The following is a 21,071-nucleotide window of genomic DNA, read 5'->3' on the forward strand; positions in this document are numbered from 1 at the left end:
AAGTAAGTATTAATTTAAATTTTTATCATACTTAGTTAAATTAGCTACTTTTTGTTTAAATTTTAAAATTTTTGCTTTAAACTCCATGGATATTAAGGATTAACTCTCAAAATTAAATGAGAGAAGTCGAGTTTCAACTTGATTACATGAGTCTTAGAGTTTGTATTATGCTCTTCTAAAAGTAGATGAATTTTTGAAACTCCCATTGTATGCAAACTTACCTCTTCCACCTTAAGCTATTCGCACACACATACATTAGATTCCGGTTATAAGATGTGAAACTATCTCACCCTCTAAGCTTGAGAAATCATAATTTGACACCTTTAACCTCTCTTTAATAGTGTTGGGACACCTCATAAAGACCAATGAGTCTTTGTAGAAAAAAAAAAAAAAAGAGAATAAAAAAAATAAAATAGAATAAACTTCTTTACTTGCCTTGAAACCTGAGCATGGTCCGAAGGGGTGGTGAAAGCCTTTAAAGCCTGGTGCCCTAAGCCTTTATTGGTTGGGAGTCACCGATCCTCTGCTTGTTACATGGGTGAATTGGTTAAGTTTAGTAAGTGAAAAGAATTGTGAATAAGAGGTGCGTTCCTAGCCTATCAAGAGATGGTTAATTTTGCTAAGCTTAAAGAAAGACTTAGGTTGGGGGGAAATGATAGTTATCCATACTATACTCGGAAGCTAATCACATTAACACTTAGCTTTTAGTGGAAGAATTTGATTTGGATCTTTTGAGAGTGGAAATTCTTTTGATGCTTAAACTTGCATAATATCCATTCTTTGTACTCTATGATCAAATGAATGCTTTGACAACTCTTATTATAGGTTGAGTTTCACATCTTTATTGATCCATGGATGTCCGTCATGCCACTCAATTATTTTTTGGAGTGATTTGCATGACCTCTTTTATGTATATTATTATGTTTGCTTAGTTTTTCTCTCCTTCATTGCTAAGGGACTAGCAATATGTCGGTTGGGGGGAGTGATTACTACTCAAAAAGTGCTATTTGATAGCTTGTAATTAACTCTTTTAAACACTTTTGAGTAGTATTTATTGCCTTTTAACCCAATTAACATGTTAAGGATCCTTGCAATCAATTCTAATCAAATTGTGTTAAGTTTTGGTGTTTTGATAGCTTTTTGATCACCAAAGCAATCCAAGATTGAGGAGAGTTATTTGGAATCCACGGCAAAGCAATGGAAAGCTCAAATTCATGAAGAACAAGCTTTGGAGCTCCATAGCCCTTTGCCAAAGTCGTTCAAAGTATGTAAGGAAAGAACAAAGGAGAGAGGAAAAACAGAGTGAAGAAAACAGAGAACAGCAGCTGCAGTCTTCTTTCGCACTTTTGGAGCACTTTTCGAAGTCCATTTTCTACATTCTATATACCATTTCAAATCTTAGGAAGTCAAGAATCCAATGCTTCAAACGGTGCGCAATTCGGAGTTGAAACGAAGGAGTTACAGCCATTGCAAACAGATCACTCCAAGCTGAAGGAAGAATTTTGCACAACGCTGCGAAATCACCCTTTTGTTGCGAGATGATTTCGCAGCCTTTTTGTACAGTGCTGTGGATTCCCCCCTGAAGTTTCCCGTCACGATGGAAGCCGAATACCACAAGCTGAAAGACCACTTCGCAGCGTTGCGAAGTCAGCCGTTTGCTGCGAAGTAATTTCGCAGCCCTTTGTGTGCATATGCGAAATCTCGCAAACCTCGTTTTCACCTGCAAAATGGTCTTTAATGCTTCCCGATATTTGTGCACCGACTCTTTTAGATCTTTTCTTCAGATATTTTTGTATAAATTTCCATTGTTCTCCTTGTAATCCACCAACCATAAGATTTCTTAGTTAGGAAGGTTGGAAAAACGTCTCTATATATATTCCCTTGCATCCACTGTAATAGAGGGAGAGAAATAGATAAATATATCATATATAGAATCAACGAACAGAGCACTTGCTCTGTTTTTCTTATATATTATTGTTTTCTCGTTAGTTTTCTTGCTAGCCAAACATTCTCTAAGGATTTTTCCTCAGAGGATGAGAGGCTAGGCTCTTTGTCTCTTGGAGTGAGGAAAGCCGGGTAAGTTTCCACATGCATAAATTGGAAGTTTTGTTGTTTTAGTTTTTAATGAAGAGAAAGTGTGACCCGTTAATGGTTTTTATCTTTTTAGTTAACTTAAAACGCCTTTAAATCACCTGGGCCAACACTTGGTAAGGCAAGTGATCTCCGTCCATGGAGATGCACTAGTTTACCCCTTGCGAGCCTTTGGGAGGTGACTTGAAGGTAGGATTTTCTAGAATAGCCAACACTTGGTAAGCTTTTGGACTCCAAGGAGACATCCATTAGTTATCTCTTGCAAGCTTTTGACGGGTAATCCAAGGTTAAAGATCACCTTGAATGGCAAGTGCTAGGTGAGAGGTATGAGCCATTGCAAGGTGCATCAGTGAGAGGGATTTAGTGTTTGAACCCATTAATGGGAAGCATCTGTACAACACCGGTTGGAGAAGGAACTATATGTTAATTCTCTAATGCGAGGAAAAGAAACAAGTGACCGGAACTCTCTTTTTTGTATGAGGAACCTGAGCCTAGTGATCTGAACTCCAAGAAACATTTTTCTTTGTAAGTAAAATCAGTTACTATTTTTGGTTAGTTTAAAACCAAACCTTTTTCATTCAAACATCTTTATATTTTCTTTTAAAGCTAACCTTGAAATGAAAAGGCACCAATTCAACTTTGAATTAATATCATTTGTGAAGTGAAAACCCATCCCAGTGAACGATCCTAGAGCCACTATGCTATAGTAGCTTTGTCTTTGCTACCCTAGTAAATGGTGTAATAGGTTATAAATTTTGTTGATTACTCCCTCAATCAAGGAGCACCAGCTAGACACGAATCAGCTGAGACACCAATTGGGCACGAATCAAATGGCGCCGTTGCCGGGGATCGAACCCCGAATCAGATGGTGCCATTGCCACTGCCGCTGCTAGGGACGAATCAATTGTCACTCTTTTCTAAGGGCCTTTTGACTTCATAACTAAATCCAAACTCAAATAAAATAGGAAAGCCACCGATGAAGGCAAGATGGATATCCACTCTCATTCTCCAATTATACTTAACCCAAGACTTTCAGGATGGAAGAAATAGTGTCTCACTTGATACCTTACCCCATTTTCCCACTAAACATTGATTTATGGCCTGCATTTTGTTGAAAAAATCCAAACCTCCAAATTGAAACCACACAACCTTGTCCACACCCCTCCAACCATCTTTTACTGCATTACTAAAAGGTGTTCCTTCTTTGATGCTCTTGGCTATACAACCTGGAGCAAGGGAATTGTTGGCTTTGAGTACCTAAAAAAATCCAAGGGGAAGCTCTACATCAAGGGCTCTTAACTTTCTGGCTAGCACCACCCACCCCCTTAATACTCTCCTTCCTTTTGGGAACACAAGGGAAAATCTCTTTGCCTCCACTGAGCAAACATAACACATGAGGAGAATGTGCCAGCTACATTGCTCCTGAGCTCCAAGTTGAAACTTCTTCCTCCTGTCTGTCTAGGCCTTTCTGAAGCTATTCAGATTTACATCCTGACAACATACTTCACCCCTTGCAGCAACAAAGATAAATGCTTAGCTCCAAACTTAATCCACTCTGAGAATCCTTTGATCCTCTTTGTGATCTTGCCAGCACCCTACCTCCAACTTGATCGATCAAAATGTCAAAAGAATTTGACTAGATCTTGATGTGTTACAGTTCTGTTTTCTTTTATCTGTTACATGGAGTGATTTCTGTGGTACTTTACCTGCCATGAATGGGAGTCAAGGGCATTTTTTTCACAGATCGAGTCCTTGTGACATTGCTCACTTTGTATAATTCCAAGATTCTGTAGGCATCCTTATTCATTTGTATATGATATTATTTTTGCACAAAATTAATATTTGAAGTAGTTGATTCCAGGCCTTTGATCTTTTCCCAATCTATCCACTTTATAGGTCTTATTTTGGAACCCATTAGTGTTCTAATGCAAAGAGTGGAACAAGATGCTTTCACAAAGGTATATCATTTTTTTTCTTGGTTTTTTTTTTTTTTTTTTGGGCAATGGTATTATTTAGTGTTCTATTTGTGAAAACAACTTGTAATAATTCATGTTTGATGTCAATGCTCTTTTTTCTTTTCTTTCATTGAACAGATATTTAACTTGATGAATTAAAGAAAATCACTTGGTTTTGTGTATAAAAAATTCATTAATATGCTATAAGTAGTATCGAAGCTTTCCTAACTGGTCACCTTTATTGCAGAATATCAATTTATTCTTGTTTTTTTTGTTCTGATCAGATTCATGAACTGCTTTTGTTCATATCACTGTTTCACAAAATCAGGTTACCAATATAGAAGCTTCCATTTTGTCTATATGGGTAACACATCATCTTATGATTTGAATCCTATGAGGGTCCTAAGAAAATTTAGTGGATGGCAGCTACTTGATAAAACCAGAATGATCCATTGGGGCCTTGAAGCTCTTTTGGTAATTGAGAACCTTGGAAGTGGTTAATTTTGATACTGTATAGCATGGACATGGACATGAGACATGAGTACATCACCCTTGGAAGAGGTTAAGTTTGAATAGGATTTGGACTTGAGACACAAGTCCAATATGACATCAATTTATGACATGATAAATTTTGAAGGACTTATACATGAAAAATATATTACTGTGATTCTTATTTAACTATTAGAAAAAAAGATACTATTTCTATATTTTATATAATAATACAAATATTAGTAAATTTATTTAAATTTCCAAACTCACAATTGCATTACCAGGAAGAAAAAGCTTGGGGAATTTGGTAGTGTATTACTTCTCTTCAATAGTCTCTCTTCCAAACTATATTATTTTTCTTTATTTAGGAAATACCTTATACTTTTCCACTGAATGTTTGATTTATTTAGGCCATGAAAAAATTATTCAAAATTTTGGACACATCTGAGAAATGTCTGAAACATGTTTGAGAGTATTGTGCTCAAGCTAGCCACAACTCCTTTTGAAGCTTCTGCTGCATAACTGGGACTCTCTGATGACTTTTATTATTAGAAGATCTTATGAAGTTTTATGCAAAAGGCCATATGAACCACCAAATTTTCACTAAAGAAATCCAAAAATTAACCCTTGTCTCAATTCATATATAAAGTTAGAAATTATCTTAAATTTTATCATGCTATGTGATGTACAATATTAATTTTTAGGGGTAGGAACATTGAAGTTGTTTCCCTTTTAGAAAATATTTTCTACACATTATAATGTTTCTTGTGAATATTGTTGTCATGCTTAGGCTTTGCAAGCAAGTTCTGAATTGCAGAATGATGCAATCCTCCCTGAAACACAAGTGGTCAATGAACAGCTTTGGGTGGATAAATATGCTCCAAGTTCATTTACAGAGCTTCTCAGTGATGAACAAACAAATCGTGAGGTGAACATATTGTTCATAGTATTAGTTTGAAGTTCCTACAAAGCCAAAACCTTAGAAGGCTTATTTACATTTGGAGTTTCTGTTTGTTTAATTTTTTTTCATGATTAATTAACCTTGTATTGTTGTTCTGCAGGTCCTCTTGTGGTTGAAACAGTAGGATTCCTGTGTTTTTGGATCTGAAATTAGGAGCACGACGGAGGAGGTCTTGTCTGCTTTGAGACGACATTCTTCCATTGCTCAACATCAAAGGCCCTCTGGTATGAGCTTTCTTAGGAAGAATAAAGGACAGCGATTGAGTGATGGAAACTCCAGATACTCTAATAATTTGGATCAAGAAAATGGGAATTTGAAAGGCCTTCAGGTGTTGTGGAATAAAAAGTCAAGGGGTACTGGTCCTCCAGAACAAAAGGTTTGTTGTTGTACTTATTTCATAAAACAATTATTTATTTATTTATTTATTTCTTTTTTGAAGTTGATAGATGTTTAGTTTGCCTTTCACTTCAAATAATTTGCATGCAGATACACTTTTGTTTGAAATTTGCTAATATTTTAATTTTAAAATGTCTAACTAATGCACTCCATATATTGGTAAGAAGCAACAAAAAATTAATTCTGGAATAGTAAGGACTTGGAAAAGAAAGGATGTGTTCTTTCATGACATTAAATTGAAAGATAAGTAATCATAGTATAGTAGCTCTATACACATGCTAAATGACCTTAAAGGACTTTTGAAGTAGATGCCCCTCTCATGGCTAGGAAATTTGTGTATTAATTATGATACCTCCTATTTGCTTTATATTCCGCTAGAAATTCTCTAGAATAATGTGGTGTCTCCTTTATTAAATGGGCATATCTCCAAATGAGGCATTTTTCTTTGTTGTCCTTGGATCATGATAGTGGAGTTACCTTCAATCCAAAAAACATTGTAAGCCTAAACCTTTCCCCCCTTTATGGCCTCTACAAGAGATCAAATCTTTACCTCAATAGCCAAGTCTCTACTAGCTGGTTTTGAGAGGGCTAAGATATTGTCATTTGAAATGGTTTTTAAACATATGGCCAATCCCCGTTTGACCAAGATGCCCTAGCAAACTGTTGGCAAGATTTAGCTTAAAAGATGCTAGGGAAGGAAACCTCCATATATCAATGAATGCAGCATTTGTATTTGTAAAATTACAAACAACAAGTGAATCCAACGATATACTCCTCATTGTGAGCGCCTTCAAACTCCTTTGTTAGAACCATGGTTTGAAATGTCGCGATTTTTCACCAAAATATCGGCGAAATTTCGCTTATCGGGTGAGGCCGACACTATATTCAATATCGAAAGTCGTTTGATTGATTTTTCTAGAATTTCGTCAAAATATCGGCATTTATTGGCTTTTTGCTGATTTTTCGGGAAGTCAAACTTTGGTCAACATGGAGTTGGTGGGCTTAGTGCGTCAAACCAGTCAAATTTCAAATATTTTTGCCCTGTTGCCGCTACTGCCAAGATTCAAGCCTAGGCCAAAAGGCTTAGGTTCAAGCCTAGTTACTGCTGGGCGGTTGGGCCAACTTCTTCTTTGTTAATATATGTAGATAATAAATATGTTAAATTTTATTATTAAAAAATAAATAAATAAATTCTTATTGTTCTATTTAAAATTTTTATTTAATTAATTAATAAATATATAAAAACCACCATTATAAATTTCTTAACAAGTATTTTAATATCATTTATATGATCATTAAATATAAAAAAAATATAAATATTAAAAAATTATATATGCATCATCATTTATTTTACATTATTGAATGCATTTGAATTAAATAAATTATAGTTTTAATATTAGATGTATCATCATTTATCTCATTAATCCTATTTTAAAAAATTACTATCACTTCACTTTAAATTTTTTTTTTTATATTTATCCTTTTAATTTTATTTAATTTTGAATGTTTTTATTTTAAAATATTAAAAATATAAATTTATTCTAAAAATACGAAAATATAAAAAAATAATAATTAAATTCTAATATTTTATAAATTAAAAATAATTTGATTAAATAAATAATAAATTATTAATACCGACATATCCTTGCTTTCTGATATTTTTTTGTTTAGCTACACCTATGTCAATTATACTTAGAAAATAACTTTAACATGTGTATTTTTATTTATTTGATAATTTTTGGAGTTTCTCCAAATATTTCCATGAATTTTGAATAATTTTCGCCTTACTTATATTTTTGTCAAAATATCCACTGATATTTCTCTGATATTTCCGATATATCCGTAAAATCCAAGTACCGATATATCCATATTTATCGATATTTCAAAGCATGGTTAGAACCTAGGGAGTTTAATAAAACACACCTATCACATTAATGATCTTGGGAAGTTATACTATTAAGGAAAGTTCTTTCAATTATTCTTGTATATTTTATCCACATAATAGTCAATATAGCATTGAACCATAGGACACACTTCTTTCTACTATAGCCAAACCTTGAAATGGGATCTTTAACATCCTTTGAATCTCACTAGGAGCCACACAATATATGGTGATTTATTAAAGAAGTCTTTGCCAAAGAGTAAGGTGCTAGGGCATTGAATAAACACAAGGCTAATCATCTGTCTACTAGGTTTTCACATGACACAAACCTATGGATGAAGTTTCAAGTGGCTAGTATTGAACCTCTCAATAGGATAGTCAATAGTTGCATGAACCTCTTAATAGATAGTCAATAGTTGTATATAACAATTTAAATTATGAAGTTAGAATTAAAATTTCCATGAGTTTTGGGACAGATTTTTAGGATTTTTTCCATTTTTTTCCTCATCGTATAGCTGCCTATAGATATACAATTTTTCCTCAAATCAATATATACAATTATTCTCACATATGCCTACAATATTCAATTTATAACAAGGAATTCTATGTGATGGTACAAGCACTTCTTTATTGGCAATTTTATCTTATTTATAAAGATTTTGTTTTATATTCAGATCATGAAGCACCAAACTCTTAAAAGAATTTAAATCATTGACATGAAAAATGAATTTCTTGTTTACATGAATATTCTTTTGTTCTTAAGCACAAGGTTGAATTGACAATCAGATGCACGAAAGCGGGTGGTTTATTTCCTTACTTCTATGGTTTTCCAAGTGATTGGATTTGATCAAATCATAAAAGATCACCTTTTTTGCAAGTTTATTTATTTATTTTTATTTGTTTGGTTCTTATTTTATTTTTAATTGGGAACAAAACCATAATTCATAAAAAATATGATATTACAAAAGAAGGATCAGAAATCCTTCCCTAAATTACAAAAATAAATAAGAAACAGAGGAAAAGAATTACACTCCAATAGACATCAAAACAACTCAACATTGCTATTTTAACGCTTTTAATTTATATATCAAAATTCAATCAAATGGAATAATGTGGAAGTGAATGCCCTTAAAAACTGTAATAGTGGAGACCTAAAAAGATGAATAGAAATAAACTAAAACCCATATCATCTCTAAAGTTCTCCACCTATCCTCAAGAATTCTTGTATTTCTTTCTCGCCATACTATCAAAATCAATGTAAGACAAGCGATTTGTCATAAAACTTTGCTTCTAGTAGTATTTCCTAAACCACTAAAGGGAATGGTCAACATGTCACTAATACTTCTAAGAGGAACCCAATTCAATTTGGTTGGTTTGAATAGATTGTGCCATAACTCTAAAATAAAAAAAGGATCTTTGTCTCATTACCTATAAAAAAAAGGTGATTGTAGAATTCCTAGCAAACTTGAGCAATGGACTTCCAAGGGCGATGATGTGACCACATAACTACAATTTTTGCATCCTAACCATTTGGATTTGTTCCTTAGATTCTCAAGATAACTGTGCCTAAGAGCTTTGCTCTCCCTAGGATACCTTCAAAGGCACTTTCCTAAGAGGGTCTTATTCCTTAAAGATATTCTTTTGAACCCCAACCCTCCTACTTCCTTAGTCTTGAACACTTGGATTCATCTAATAAGATGATCTCTCTTTCTGTCCCTATACCCTGACTAAAGGAAATCCATTTGCATTTCTGTAATGCCATTGAAGATGACATCTTGTATAACAAAAGGAAATTGTTAGTGTTAGATAGTGTACAGTTATTTCAGTTATTTACTTTTCCTTTTATTTCCTTATTGTATTATGGGTCCCACTAACATGTATATATATACCCAAGTCCAATGTGTATTATTAATAGTTTTTCAATAACAAAAATTAAAGATTCTCCCTTTTCTCTCTTTTCACATGGTATCAGAGCCTAGGGAGAAAAAAAAAAAAAACCTAATTATTTCCGGTTTATCCGTGAATCAATTCTGGGAAACCTTTCAGTGACCGTGTTTCATTCCGATCACCTTTCCCATCTCCTAAAGCTTTCCGATCAACCTTCTCGCCGTCAGAAAACCCTCACCGCTGTAAGAAAACCCTCACCGCCGATGACTTTTTACGGCGATGTCCTTTTTCGACATCGACCATACCATCAGGTGCGCAAGGAGGAGATCTTCAAGTTTTGTCAAAGCACCGGAGGGAGATTCTCATCCATGCGCCAGCCACGCGTGTTTCTTCTCCGGCGGCCTTAACCTCACACGCTTCCACCTCCAGCCTCGCCTGATGCCGTCTAGCCACCCTCCATCTGTGCTTGTCCCTTCCGAGCCCTGCAAGTGCATTTTTTGGGGTTTTTTTGTTTCTGCCGGCCCTCTAAACAGTCTTTCCGGCGACCTCCGATGACCTCCTCTCCACCCCAAGCCCTACACGTGTCTTAGGAAGTGTTCTTCTACCCTTTCAGTAGTGCCACATTTGTTTTTCTTTACTATTTGGTCTCTCACAACCGCGGATCCTCAGGTTTTTTTTTTCTTCTTTCAGCCGCGATCTGAAGTCGTATTAGGGCTCTGTTCGATCCAAACATATTTCGTTCTCCAGATAAGTAGCTATGACTACTAAAAGTTCCATTTTTTCCTCTGTCATATCTTGATCTCCTATGATTACTTTGAAGAAATTGGTTGGTAGTGAAAATTATTTGTCCTGGTCTATCTCTGTGGAGCTTTGGTTTATGGGTCAAGGTTATGAGGATCACCTTGTTACGCAGGAGGTGAATATCCCTGAGGTTGATAGAGTACAATGGAGGAAGATAGATGCACATTTATGTAGTGTGTTATGGCAATGAATTGATCCTAAGATTCTACTTCATCTTCGGGCCTACAAAACATGCTTTAAATTTTGGAATCAGGCAAAAGGGCTATACACGAATGATATCCAACGTCTTTATAAGGTGGCTTCTTCTATTGTCAATGTCAGACAACAAGACATGAATTTATCTACTTATATTGGCCAGATTGCCTCTCTTAAGGAGGAATTCTTGACCGTGATGCCTCTTTCTACTGATGTTGGGGATCAACGAACATAGATTGACAAGTTCTTCATGGTTCTTACGCTTATTGGCCTCCGTCCAGATCTTGAGACCGTCCGCGATCAGATTCTTGGCAGTTCCTCCGTTCCATCCTTGGATGATGTGTTTGCTCGCCTCCTCCGTATCTCCTCCACTCAGACTTTGCCATCTGATAACACTTCTGATTCTTCTATGTTAGTTTCTCAAACTAACTCTCGAGAAGGACGCAGTGGTAACCGAGGTAGAGGCCAACGTCCTCATTGCACCTATTGCAATAAGCTTGGCCACACTCGTGATCGGTGTTATCAGTTACATGGGCGGCCTCCCCGCACTGCCTAGGTGGCCCAGTCATCTGATCCTCAGCCGCCTCAGCCTCCCAGTTCCTCCACATCTCAGGGTATTTCCCTCACTGATAGTGAGTATGATGACTATCTCCGCTATCAGGCCACCAAGTCAGCTTCTGTTGCTTCTGATGCCCAGACTGGTAATGCTTCTGCTTGTCTTATCCACACATCTTCTCTTGGACCTTGGATTCTAGATTCTGGCGCTTCCGATCACATATCTGGTAATAAGGATCTTTTCTCTTCTATTACTACTACCTCTGCCTTACCTACTGTTACTTTAGCTAATGGTTCCCAAACTATGGCTAAAGGTTTTGGTTTAACTCAGCCTCTCCCTTCCCTACCTCTCCATTCTGTCCTTTACGCCCCTGAGTGTTCTTTTAATCTTATTTCCATCAGCAAAATAACTCGCACTCTTAATTGTTCTATCACTTTTTCTGATAAATTTGTGACCTTGCAGGACCGGAGTACGGGGAAGACGATTGGCATAGGACGTGAGTCTCAAGGCCTTTATCAGCTCACCTCGCCTTCAACTCCTGCAGTTTGCATTTCCACTGATGTTCCCCTCCTCATCCACAGTCGTATAGGCCACCCTAGTCTATCCAAGTTCCAAAAAATGGTCCCTCGTTTTTCATCTTTGTCGTTGCTTGCATGTGAGTCTTGTCAGCTTGGGAAACATACTCGTGTCTCGTTCCCAAAGCGTTTGAATAATCGGGCAAAGTCTCATTTTGAACTTGTCCACACTGATGTTTGGGGTCCTTGTCAGACCGCGTCTACTTTAGGATTTCAGTATTTTGTCACTTTCATTGATGACTATTCTCGATGTACTTGGTTATTTTTAATAAAAAATCAAGCTGAGTTATTCTTTATTTTCTAGAAATTTTATGTTGAAATCCAAACCCAGTTCAATATTTCTATTTGTGTGTTACGCAGTGACAATGCCAAGGAATATTTTTCTATACCATTTACTTCATTTATGTCCCAACATGGGATCCTTCATTAGTCTTCTTGTGCTCATACTCCTCAAAAAAATGGGGTAGCTGAACGTAAGAATCGACATCTTGTTGAGACAGCTCGTACTCTCCTTCTCCATAGTAATGTTCCTTTTCGTTTTTGGGGGGACGCTGTTCTTACACCATGTTATTTGATTAATCATATGCCCTCATCTGTATTACACGATCGGATTCCTCATTCTCTTCTTTTCCTTGACTAACCACTTTATTTCCTTCCTCCTTGTGTTTTTTGTTGTACTTGCTTTGTTCATATTCTCACTCCTAGACAGGACAAACTTTCTGCCAAAATCACAAAATGCATCTTCTTGGGATATTCCAGACTTCAAAAGGGTTATCGTTGTTATTCCTCTGAGACTCATCGCTACTTTCTCTCCGCTGATGTCACTTTCTTTGAGGACTTACCATTCTTCTCCACCTCTGAGTCTCTTCTTGTTTCTGAAGGCTTACCCCTTCCCATTATCTCCCCACCTGATGTAGTGCCTTTCGCCCACTTCAGGTTTATCATCGCCGTCATCGTGTCGTTGTTCCTCATTCTTTGACCGAGGTACCTGTTGACTCACTTCCTATCCCTTTGGCTTCTCCTGCCCCGGCTTTGCCTCCTTTTGCTGACTTACCCATTGCTCTTCGGAAAGGTAATCGATCGACTTGTAATCCTCATCCCATTTACAATTTTTTGAGTTACCATCGATTATCTTCACCCTATTCTGCATTTGTTTCTACTATATCTTTTGTCTCTCTTCCCAAGAGCACCCTTGAGGCTCTTTTCCATCCAGGCTGGCGCCAGGCAATGGTAGATGAAATGACTGCTTTACACTCCAATGACACTTGGGATCTTGTTGTTCTACCCTTTAGTAAATCTACAGTTGGTTGTCGTTGGGTCTACACAGTTAAGGTTGGCCCTGATGGTCAGGTTGATCGTTAAGGCCCGCTTAGTTGCTAAAGACTATACTCAGGTTTATGGTTCTGATTATGGTGACACTTTCTCTCCTATGGCCAAGATAGCTTCTATTCGTCTATTGCTCTCCATGGCTGCTATGCGTTCTTGGCCTTTTTATCAGTTAGATATTAAAAATGCTTTCCTTCATGGGGATCTTGCTGAGGAAGTTTATATGGAGCAACCACCTGGTTTTGTTGCTTAGGGGGAGTCTGGTTTAGTGTGCAGGTTACACCGTTCTTTATATGGCTTGAAACAATCTCCTTGAGCATGGTTTAGCTGTTTTAGTTTTGTTGTTCAGGAGTTTGGCATGTTCCGCAGTATAGCAGACCATTCCGTTTTCTATCATCATAACTCTTCAGGGCAGTGTATTTATCTGGTAGTTTATGTGGACGACATCGTCATTACAGGCAGTGATCAGAATGGTATTCAGAAACTAAAGCAACACCTTTTCACCCACTTTCAGACTAAAGACTTGGGGAAACTCAAGTATTTCTTAGGGATTGAGATAGCTCAATCCAGTTCCGGTGTGGTTCTTTCCCAAAGGAAGTATGCTTTAGACATCTTGGAAGAAACCAGTATGTTAGACTGTAAACTGGTTGACACTCTTATGGATTCAAATGTCAAACTTATACCAGGACAGGGGGAGCCTTTAGGAGATCCTGGGAGATATCGGCGACTTGTAGGTAAACTGAACTACCTCACCATTACTCGTCCAGACATTTCTTTTCCTGTGAGTGTTGTTAGTCAATTCCTATAGTCACCATGTGATAGCCATTGGGATGCTGTAATCCGCATTCTTCGATATATCAAAAGCACACCAAGCCAAGGTGTGTTGTACGAGAACAGAGGTTATACCCAGGTTGTTGGTTACACAGATGCAGATTGGGCTGGCTCACCCACAGATAGATGTTCCACTTTCGGGTATTGTGTTTTTATTGGAGGTAACCTAATATCCTGCAAGAGTAAGAAACAAGATGTAGTGGCTGGATCTAGTGCTGAAGCCGAGTATCGAGCTATGACTCTGGCAACATGTGAACTCATATGGCTGAAACATCTTCTTCAGGAGTTGAGATTTGGAAAGGATGAACAAATGAAGCTCATCTGTGACAACGAAGTCGCTTTGCATATTGCATCCAATTCAGTCTTCCATGAAAGGACCAAACACATTGAAGTTGACTGTCACTTCATTAGAGAGTAGATCGCATTAGGATGTGTGGTGACTAGTTTTGTCAATTCAAATGATCAACTAGCAGATATTTTTACTAAATCTCTCAGAGGTCCTAGAGTTAAATACATTTGTAACAAGCTTGGTGCATATAACATATATGCTGCTTCAGCTTGAGGGGGAGTGTTAGATAGTGTACAGTTATTTCAGTTATTTACTTTTCCTTTTCTTTCCTTATTGTATTGTGCGTCCCACTAACATGTATATATATACCCAAGTCCAATGTGTATTATTAACAATTTTTCAATAACAAAAATTAGGGATCCTCCATTTTCTCTCTTTTCACAGTTAGGTATGTGAGACAAACAAAGATTAAATTAGAGTTATTCTTCTACCTAAGGACGAAAATGCTTTTTCAACCCATCCAACTTCCTTGAAATTTTATCTATAATCGGGTCCTAAAAGACACTAGCCTTAGGAGACCCCTTATTGGAAGACCCTGAACACAGTTTGAATACTAATGCTGCATTATTTTATTCAATTGAAGGTAATACATTTAAATAGACTAGGGACAGCCAAGGACTACAACGAATCCCTAAAAACACTCCTAGGATCACTGCAAATTGATATAGACCACAATTTGATTTTATTTGAAATTAAAAACAATTTTAAAACCAAATTCTAACAACTGGAAATAACAACCAAATCTAGAATAAATAACTTTTGACTAATTCAAATTTCCTAATTATATCAAATTTGATTTAATTTGATTTGCCAATAGACCAAAATAGGTTCAAGGCCATTCAAAACTTTATATTTTAACAACAAAGCCAATTTAGAAATCTAATTCTAACTTGTATTGATTCTTGACAACATGCTTTCGTCTAAATTTTTAATAGGAAACGACAAAGAGATATATTGATAGAAATAAGAAGTACAACAGAAGAATGAAGAATCCTCCCACCAAAGAAAAACTAAACAACAAGAATACAAAAACAAGAAGCTACAATGTAAAAACAAACAAACTCTCTAGGTTAGACCATCCCGTTGGAGCTACACACTGCTATCCAATCTAGTTGTAACACATTAAGGGGAATGCCCTTAAAAACCATGGAACAAAAAGCCCATAGAGAAGCAAGGAAGTGAATGAAATCCCAAAGATTCTCTGAATTCCTTACTTTGTCCTCAAATATCCTCGCATTTCTTTCCTGCCACACAACCAAAATTAAAGCAATGCACGCAGTTTGCCACAAAACTATCCCTCTCTTGGATAATCCAAAACCTTTATAATTGATCGACATCATGTCGGAGATGTTCCTTGGGGGAATCCAATCCATCTTGGATAACTGAAATAATTTGTGCCACAACTCCATCGTCAAAGAACAATGTAGGAAAAGATGATCTGCTGAGTCTCCATGCTTCATACATAACTTACAAATGTCAGGACTAAGAGCTTTGTAGGGTCTTCTCAATTGTAGCAAGTCATTAGTATTTACCTTCTTGTGTGCCACCAACCAGACAAAGGATTTGACTTTAAAAGGGACTTGAGAATTCCATACAAACTTAGTAGGGAAAACTGGAGAAGAATCGGAAAAGTGGAACAAGGCTGGAAAAAAAGACTTGACTGTAAAAAGCCCTGAAGAAGATAAAGATCAGGATCTCGCATCTGAAACTGATGGGGATAAATGCAAACAATTAAGTGACCGCATGAGGCTTTCTAAATCTTCTATCTTAGAATCGGAAAGGTTACGAGGGAAATTAAAGTTCCAAGAGAAGGGACGAGCATAACCGAGAATTGAAGATATAAGAATATTTTTATCCGTGACTATTCTAAATAGTCTTTGATATTGGGAACCCAAAGGTTGGTCCCCCCACCATAAGTCTTCCCAATACCAAATTCTTTCCCCATCTCCTACCACAAATCGAGTATACTTGGAAAAATCTTGAAAGACTTGTGCAATAGCCTTCCAAGGACAACGATGTGACCATCTGACTATAGTGTTGGCATCCCAACCATTGGGATGTGTCCCATAAATGCTTAAAATGACCTGATGCCACAGAGCTAAACTCTTCCTAGGATACCTTCACAACCATTTCCCTAAGAGAGCGAGATTCCTTAGAGAAATCTTCCTAAATCCCAATCCTCCTTTTACTTTCGGATTACACACTATATCCCAACTAATATGATGATCTCTTTTACCATCCCCAACCCCTGACGATAGGAAATCCCTTTGCAATTTCTCAATTTTTGCAGCCATTGAAGCGAGAATCTTAAAATAAGAGAGAAAGTAGCTAGGAATGTGGGTAAGGCAAGAATGAATATATCCTACCTCCAAAAGATAAGTAAACCTTTTGCCACCCATCTAATCTTTGCAAGATTCTCTCAATCAATGGATCCCAAAAGCCACAAGCCTTTGGATTCCCTCCCAAAGGAACACCTAGGTAGAGTATAGGCCAATCAGAAGCCTTGCAATCAAGCAACTTTGCCAACTTAGAAAGATGATTTTGATCAAGATTGATCTAAAAAAGATTACACTTGTCAAGGTTAACCTTAAGCCCAGAAATAAACTCTTGAGAGTTTGCAGATCTTTCTCACAAGTGTTAGGAAAGAAAATGGTATCATCTGCAAATTGCAGATGGGACACCCTTGTTCTATTCCTACCAACCCTGAAACCCTCCAACAAACTTCTTTCCTCTGCTCTCAACAGCATCCTACTCAGTACATTTGCGACTGTAGTAAACAAAAAAGGGGAAAGAGGGTCACCTTGTCTTAATCCTCTAGAGGCCTTAACCCACCCTTTAGTGTTTCCATTCACTAAAACTGCATAAGAGACCATAGACAAACAACCTCTCATCTAGGTCCTCCATCTAGGACTAAACCCCTTCTTCTCCAACACATGATCCAAAAAATCCCAACTCACATGGTCGTAAGCCTTTTCAAAGACAATTTTGAAGACAACTCCTTCTTCCCATTATCGTCTTTTCTCATCCACTATCTCATTGGTTATAAGAACTGCGTCCAAAATTTATCTCCCTTGAACAAAAGCACCTTGAGTAGAATGGATAGTTTCATGTAGTACCTCTCTTAATCGCTCTGATAGAACTTTGGCTATTATCATATAGAGACAAGTGATCAAGCTAATGGGTCTAAAGTTTGAGATTTTCTTTGTTAGGCCTTTTTGGGGAGGCATTAGTGCTTTGATTAATAATCCTGCTTCTGTGAAACTCTGCAAGCACCCTCACTAAATCTCCGTTGATCACATCCTAACAATTTTGAAACACTGCAATGGTAAATCCATCAGGCCCCGATGCGTTATCCCTATCTAATTGAAAAATGGCCTTAGAAAGCTCTTCTTCAGTAAAAGGGGAATCCAACCTAGAAGCACTATCTTTTGAGATAGGGGACCAATCTAAGCCTTCTACTCTCCAAGACTCTCTAGGAGGACTCGAGTAGAACTTTTCAAACTAAAGTAAAATCTCCTCTGTGATGCTCTCGGAATTATTCAACACTAAACCTCTTTCGTTCTCCAAAAACTTGATGAATTTCCTATTTCGTCTGCCATTAGCCACTTTGTGAAAAAACTTTGAATTGTAATCCCTTTCTTTAACCCATTTCACCTTTGCTTTTTGTCTCCAATGAATTTCTTCCCTCAAAATTAATTCCTCTAGCTCCCCTTTTCTTAAAGCTCTTTGAGCTGAAAGTTCAGAAGTGAGAACCCCTTCTTGCTCAACGACATCAAAGTTAGCTATTTCGTTTAGGATGCTTTTTTTCCTTTTGTTTAGCTCTCCAAAAGAATCCTTATTCCAATCTTTCAATTTGACCTTAAACAATTGCAACTTCCTCATGAACTTGTGACATTCCCAACCATTTCCTTGAAAACCTCTCCACCAACTACTGAAGCACTCTTTGAAGCTAGGATGTTGCAGCCACATATTCTCAAACCTAAAAGGTGTTGGGCCCCACTTGAAAGGATTGGTATTCAAAACTATCGGCCAATGATCCAATGTCCATCTAGGAAGAACTTCTTGCAGGCTTTGAGGGAAGAAATGCTCCCACTCATTTGAGTAAAGAAACTGATCCAATCTCTTACACACAGGTGACTCTTGCATGTTTGACCAAGTGAATGGTGCATTTCGTAAAGGGGGGTCAAGTCATTCACAGTCTCTTATAAAATCATCAAAATCCCTCATGCTTGAAGTTAAACTAGAGTCTCCCAATTTTTTTGAACTTCTCTTTATAACATTAAAATCACCACCCACACACCATAAAGGAAAAGAAAGGCAAAAAATGTCTAAAAGCTCCACCCAAAAATCCTTCGTATGGAAGGGACTGTTTGGGCCATAAACTGTGGACAACCACAGGGGTCCGCATCCATCCAACACAAACTTGACTAAGATAGAAAAGGAGCCTATTACCACCTCCTTTCTGCACAGTTTTTTAGAGTCCCAAATAATCAAAATCCCACCTAAAGCCCCGCACGCCAGAAGAGCAACCCACTCCTTATTTCTAACCGTCCAGATACTACCAACAAACCTTCTATCACACACCACCCTTTTTGTTTCCTGAATCATCACAACATGCGGATTCTCTAGCCGTAGAAAATCTTTAACCACCCTTTGTTTTTTCCTAGATCCCCAACCCCTGGTATTTGAACTAATGATTTTCATGGATAAACCTTACCGACCCTAAACCTTTAAACCAGTTCCAACAGGTCTCAAATACCTATGGAGAATCTGTTCTTCCGCCTAGAATACACCTTAATATTCAGAGAACTTAAGACCTCATGAACTTTAGCCATTTTCTTGGGAGAAAGGCCTTCTATTTGGAACTCGCCCAACGAGAAGAACTTAGCTTCACCTTGGCTAACTGTAACCAGGTTGGAGACCTCATTAGGCATGTTGGGCATAGACTTAAGGGGGTTAAAACCCTCGGGCATTTGGTTCAGATGAGCAAATTGGGACTCCACAACATCAAGGTTAGGATTGCCAACAGACACTTGACATAAAGTACCAACGTCATCTTTTTTGGAAAAAATTTCAGAAGTAACTCGATTTTTCATAGGATACTGAGACTGAATGATTGAATTGGGAAAAACGGGAATAGAAGGACTCAGAGGTGGAAGTGCTAAGCCACAGGAAGTGGGAAAAGTTGACAAAGATGACTGAGAAGGTGAAAACGAAGATACCTCCAAGTTTTCCTCTACCAACATTCCATAAGTCCCCACAAAGTTGAGCCATTTTTCTCTGATTACTGGATTAGAAGGAAAAATCGTGACTGATGAGCCACAATGATCAAAACCCACAAGGCCCTTATAGCCTTCTCTGTCTTCATCGTTAGAGGGTTTGCTCAAAATCGCGTCTCCTCTTGACGACGAAGCCCCTTCCCCCGAACACCTCTTTCGGAACCCTGACGATCGACAACAAGTAAGACGACTCGCACTGAATCCTCGTACCATCTGTGTTCCCCCTTGAAAGCATCTTCCTTTGGAGGAGCTTCACAATTTGACGATGGCTTCTCATGTGTTAGAGGCTCGCTTCGGCTTCGAAACCCCTGTCGGTGACCAAAACTTGGAGGAAAAAGAGTAGTCCACAGCTTCTTTGAACCAAAATTCACCTCTTTCATCGCGAAACCCCTTGGCTGAACATCAGATACCTCTGAGACCAAGTTCCCCTTTCCCATTGCAGGAGTCTTCTCTTCGTAATGAGCCTTTCTAAAAAATGGGCTTCTTACCTCCCATTTCTTGGCCCAACTTCGAAAACGGGCCTTTTAAATTAAAGCCCCTCTCCCAGCCCAAGTTTGCTTCTACCAATGGATTGAGATTAAGAGGAGATTGGACCCTTCTCTCTTGCTTTGAATAAGAGGCCCGATGCCTTTCCTCATCATTTGAGTAGGCCTTGTCCCCTTCGGCCCAAGCTTCACCCACCTGCTCTAACCTAGCTGGCCCTAGTCTCTATTTGCTTAAATTCAAAATGGACGAGGAGGAGGTTAGGAACCAGCTGTTCACCACTTCCGGTCCTCTCTTGCCATGTGTCGCCACGGGAATTGTTTCAGCCTTTTGACTTTCTCCTCCCTTATTCATTTTGCCAACTGCCCCAACAGAAGAACTTCCATCAGTCGTTGATCTATCTCTCTCAACCCGTCTTCCACCACATGTCCACGAGTGAGGCATAAAATCCTCCCGGGTTGACTCACCCATTTCTCTACCTCGCCTAACTTCTTCAACTCCAACCATTGCAACAGAAATTGTGAACACCCATCCCCCATCTAACACCTCGATCAAAGCTGGGAGAACTGACCGTTCATTAAAATTCTCACCCTCGCCTTGCAAAGATCAAACAATTTCAACTGGCCTTTTACATTAAAGCCCCTCTCCTAGCCCAAGTTTGCTTCTACCAATGGACTGGGATTAAGAGGAGATTGGGCCCTTCTCTCTTGCTTTGAATTAGAGGCTCGATGCCCTTCCTCATCATTTGAGTAGGCCTTGTCCCCTTCGGCCCAAGCTTCGCCCACCTGCTCTAACCCAGCTGACCCTAGTCTCTGTTTATTTGAATTCAAAATGGATGACGAGGAGGTTAGGAACCAGCTGTTCACCACTTCCGGTCCTCTCTTGCCATGTGTCCCCACGGGAATTGTTTCAGCCTTTTGACTTTCTCCTCCCTTCTTCATTTTGCCAACTGCCCTAACAGAAGAACTTCCATCAGTCGTTGATCTATCTCTCTCAACCCGTCTTCCACCACATG

General features: G+C 38.0%; 1 pseudogene; it reads left to right on the forward strand.

The window, feature by feature from the left end:
• Positions 1–21,071, forward strand: part of LOC100241615 (uncharacterized) — a 49,992-nt pseudogene that overhangs the window by 12,736 nt on the left and 16,185 nt on the right.

The sequence above is a fragment of the Vitis vinifera genome, chromosome 9 (genome assembly GCF_030704535.1).
Source record: "Vitis vinifera cultivar Pinot Noir 40024 chromosome 9, ASM3070453v1".
In the NCBI taxonomy this organism is placed as follows: Eukaryota; Viridiplantae; Streptophyta; class Magnoliopsida; order Vitales; family Vitaceae; genus Vitis; species Vitis vinifera.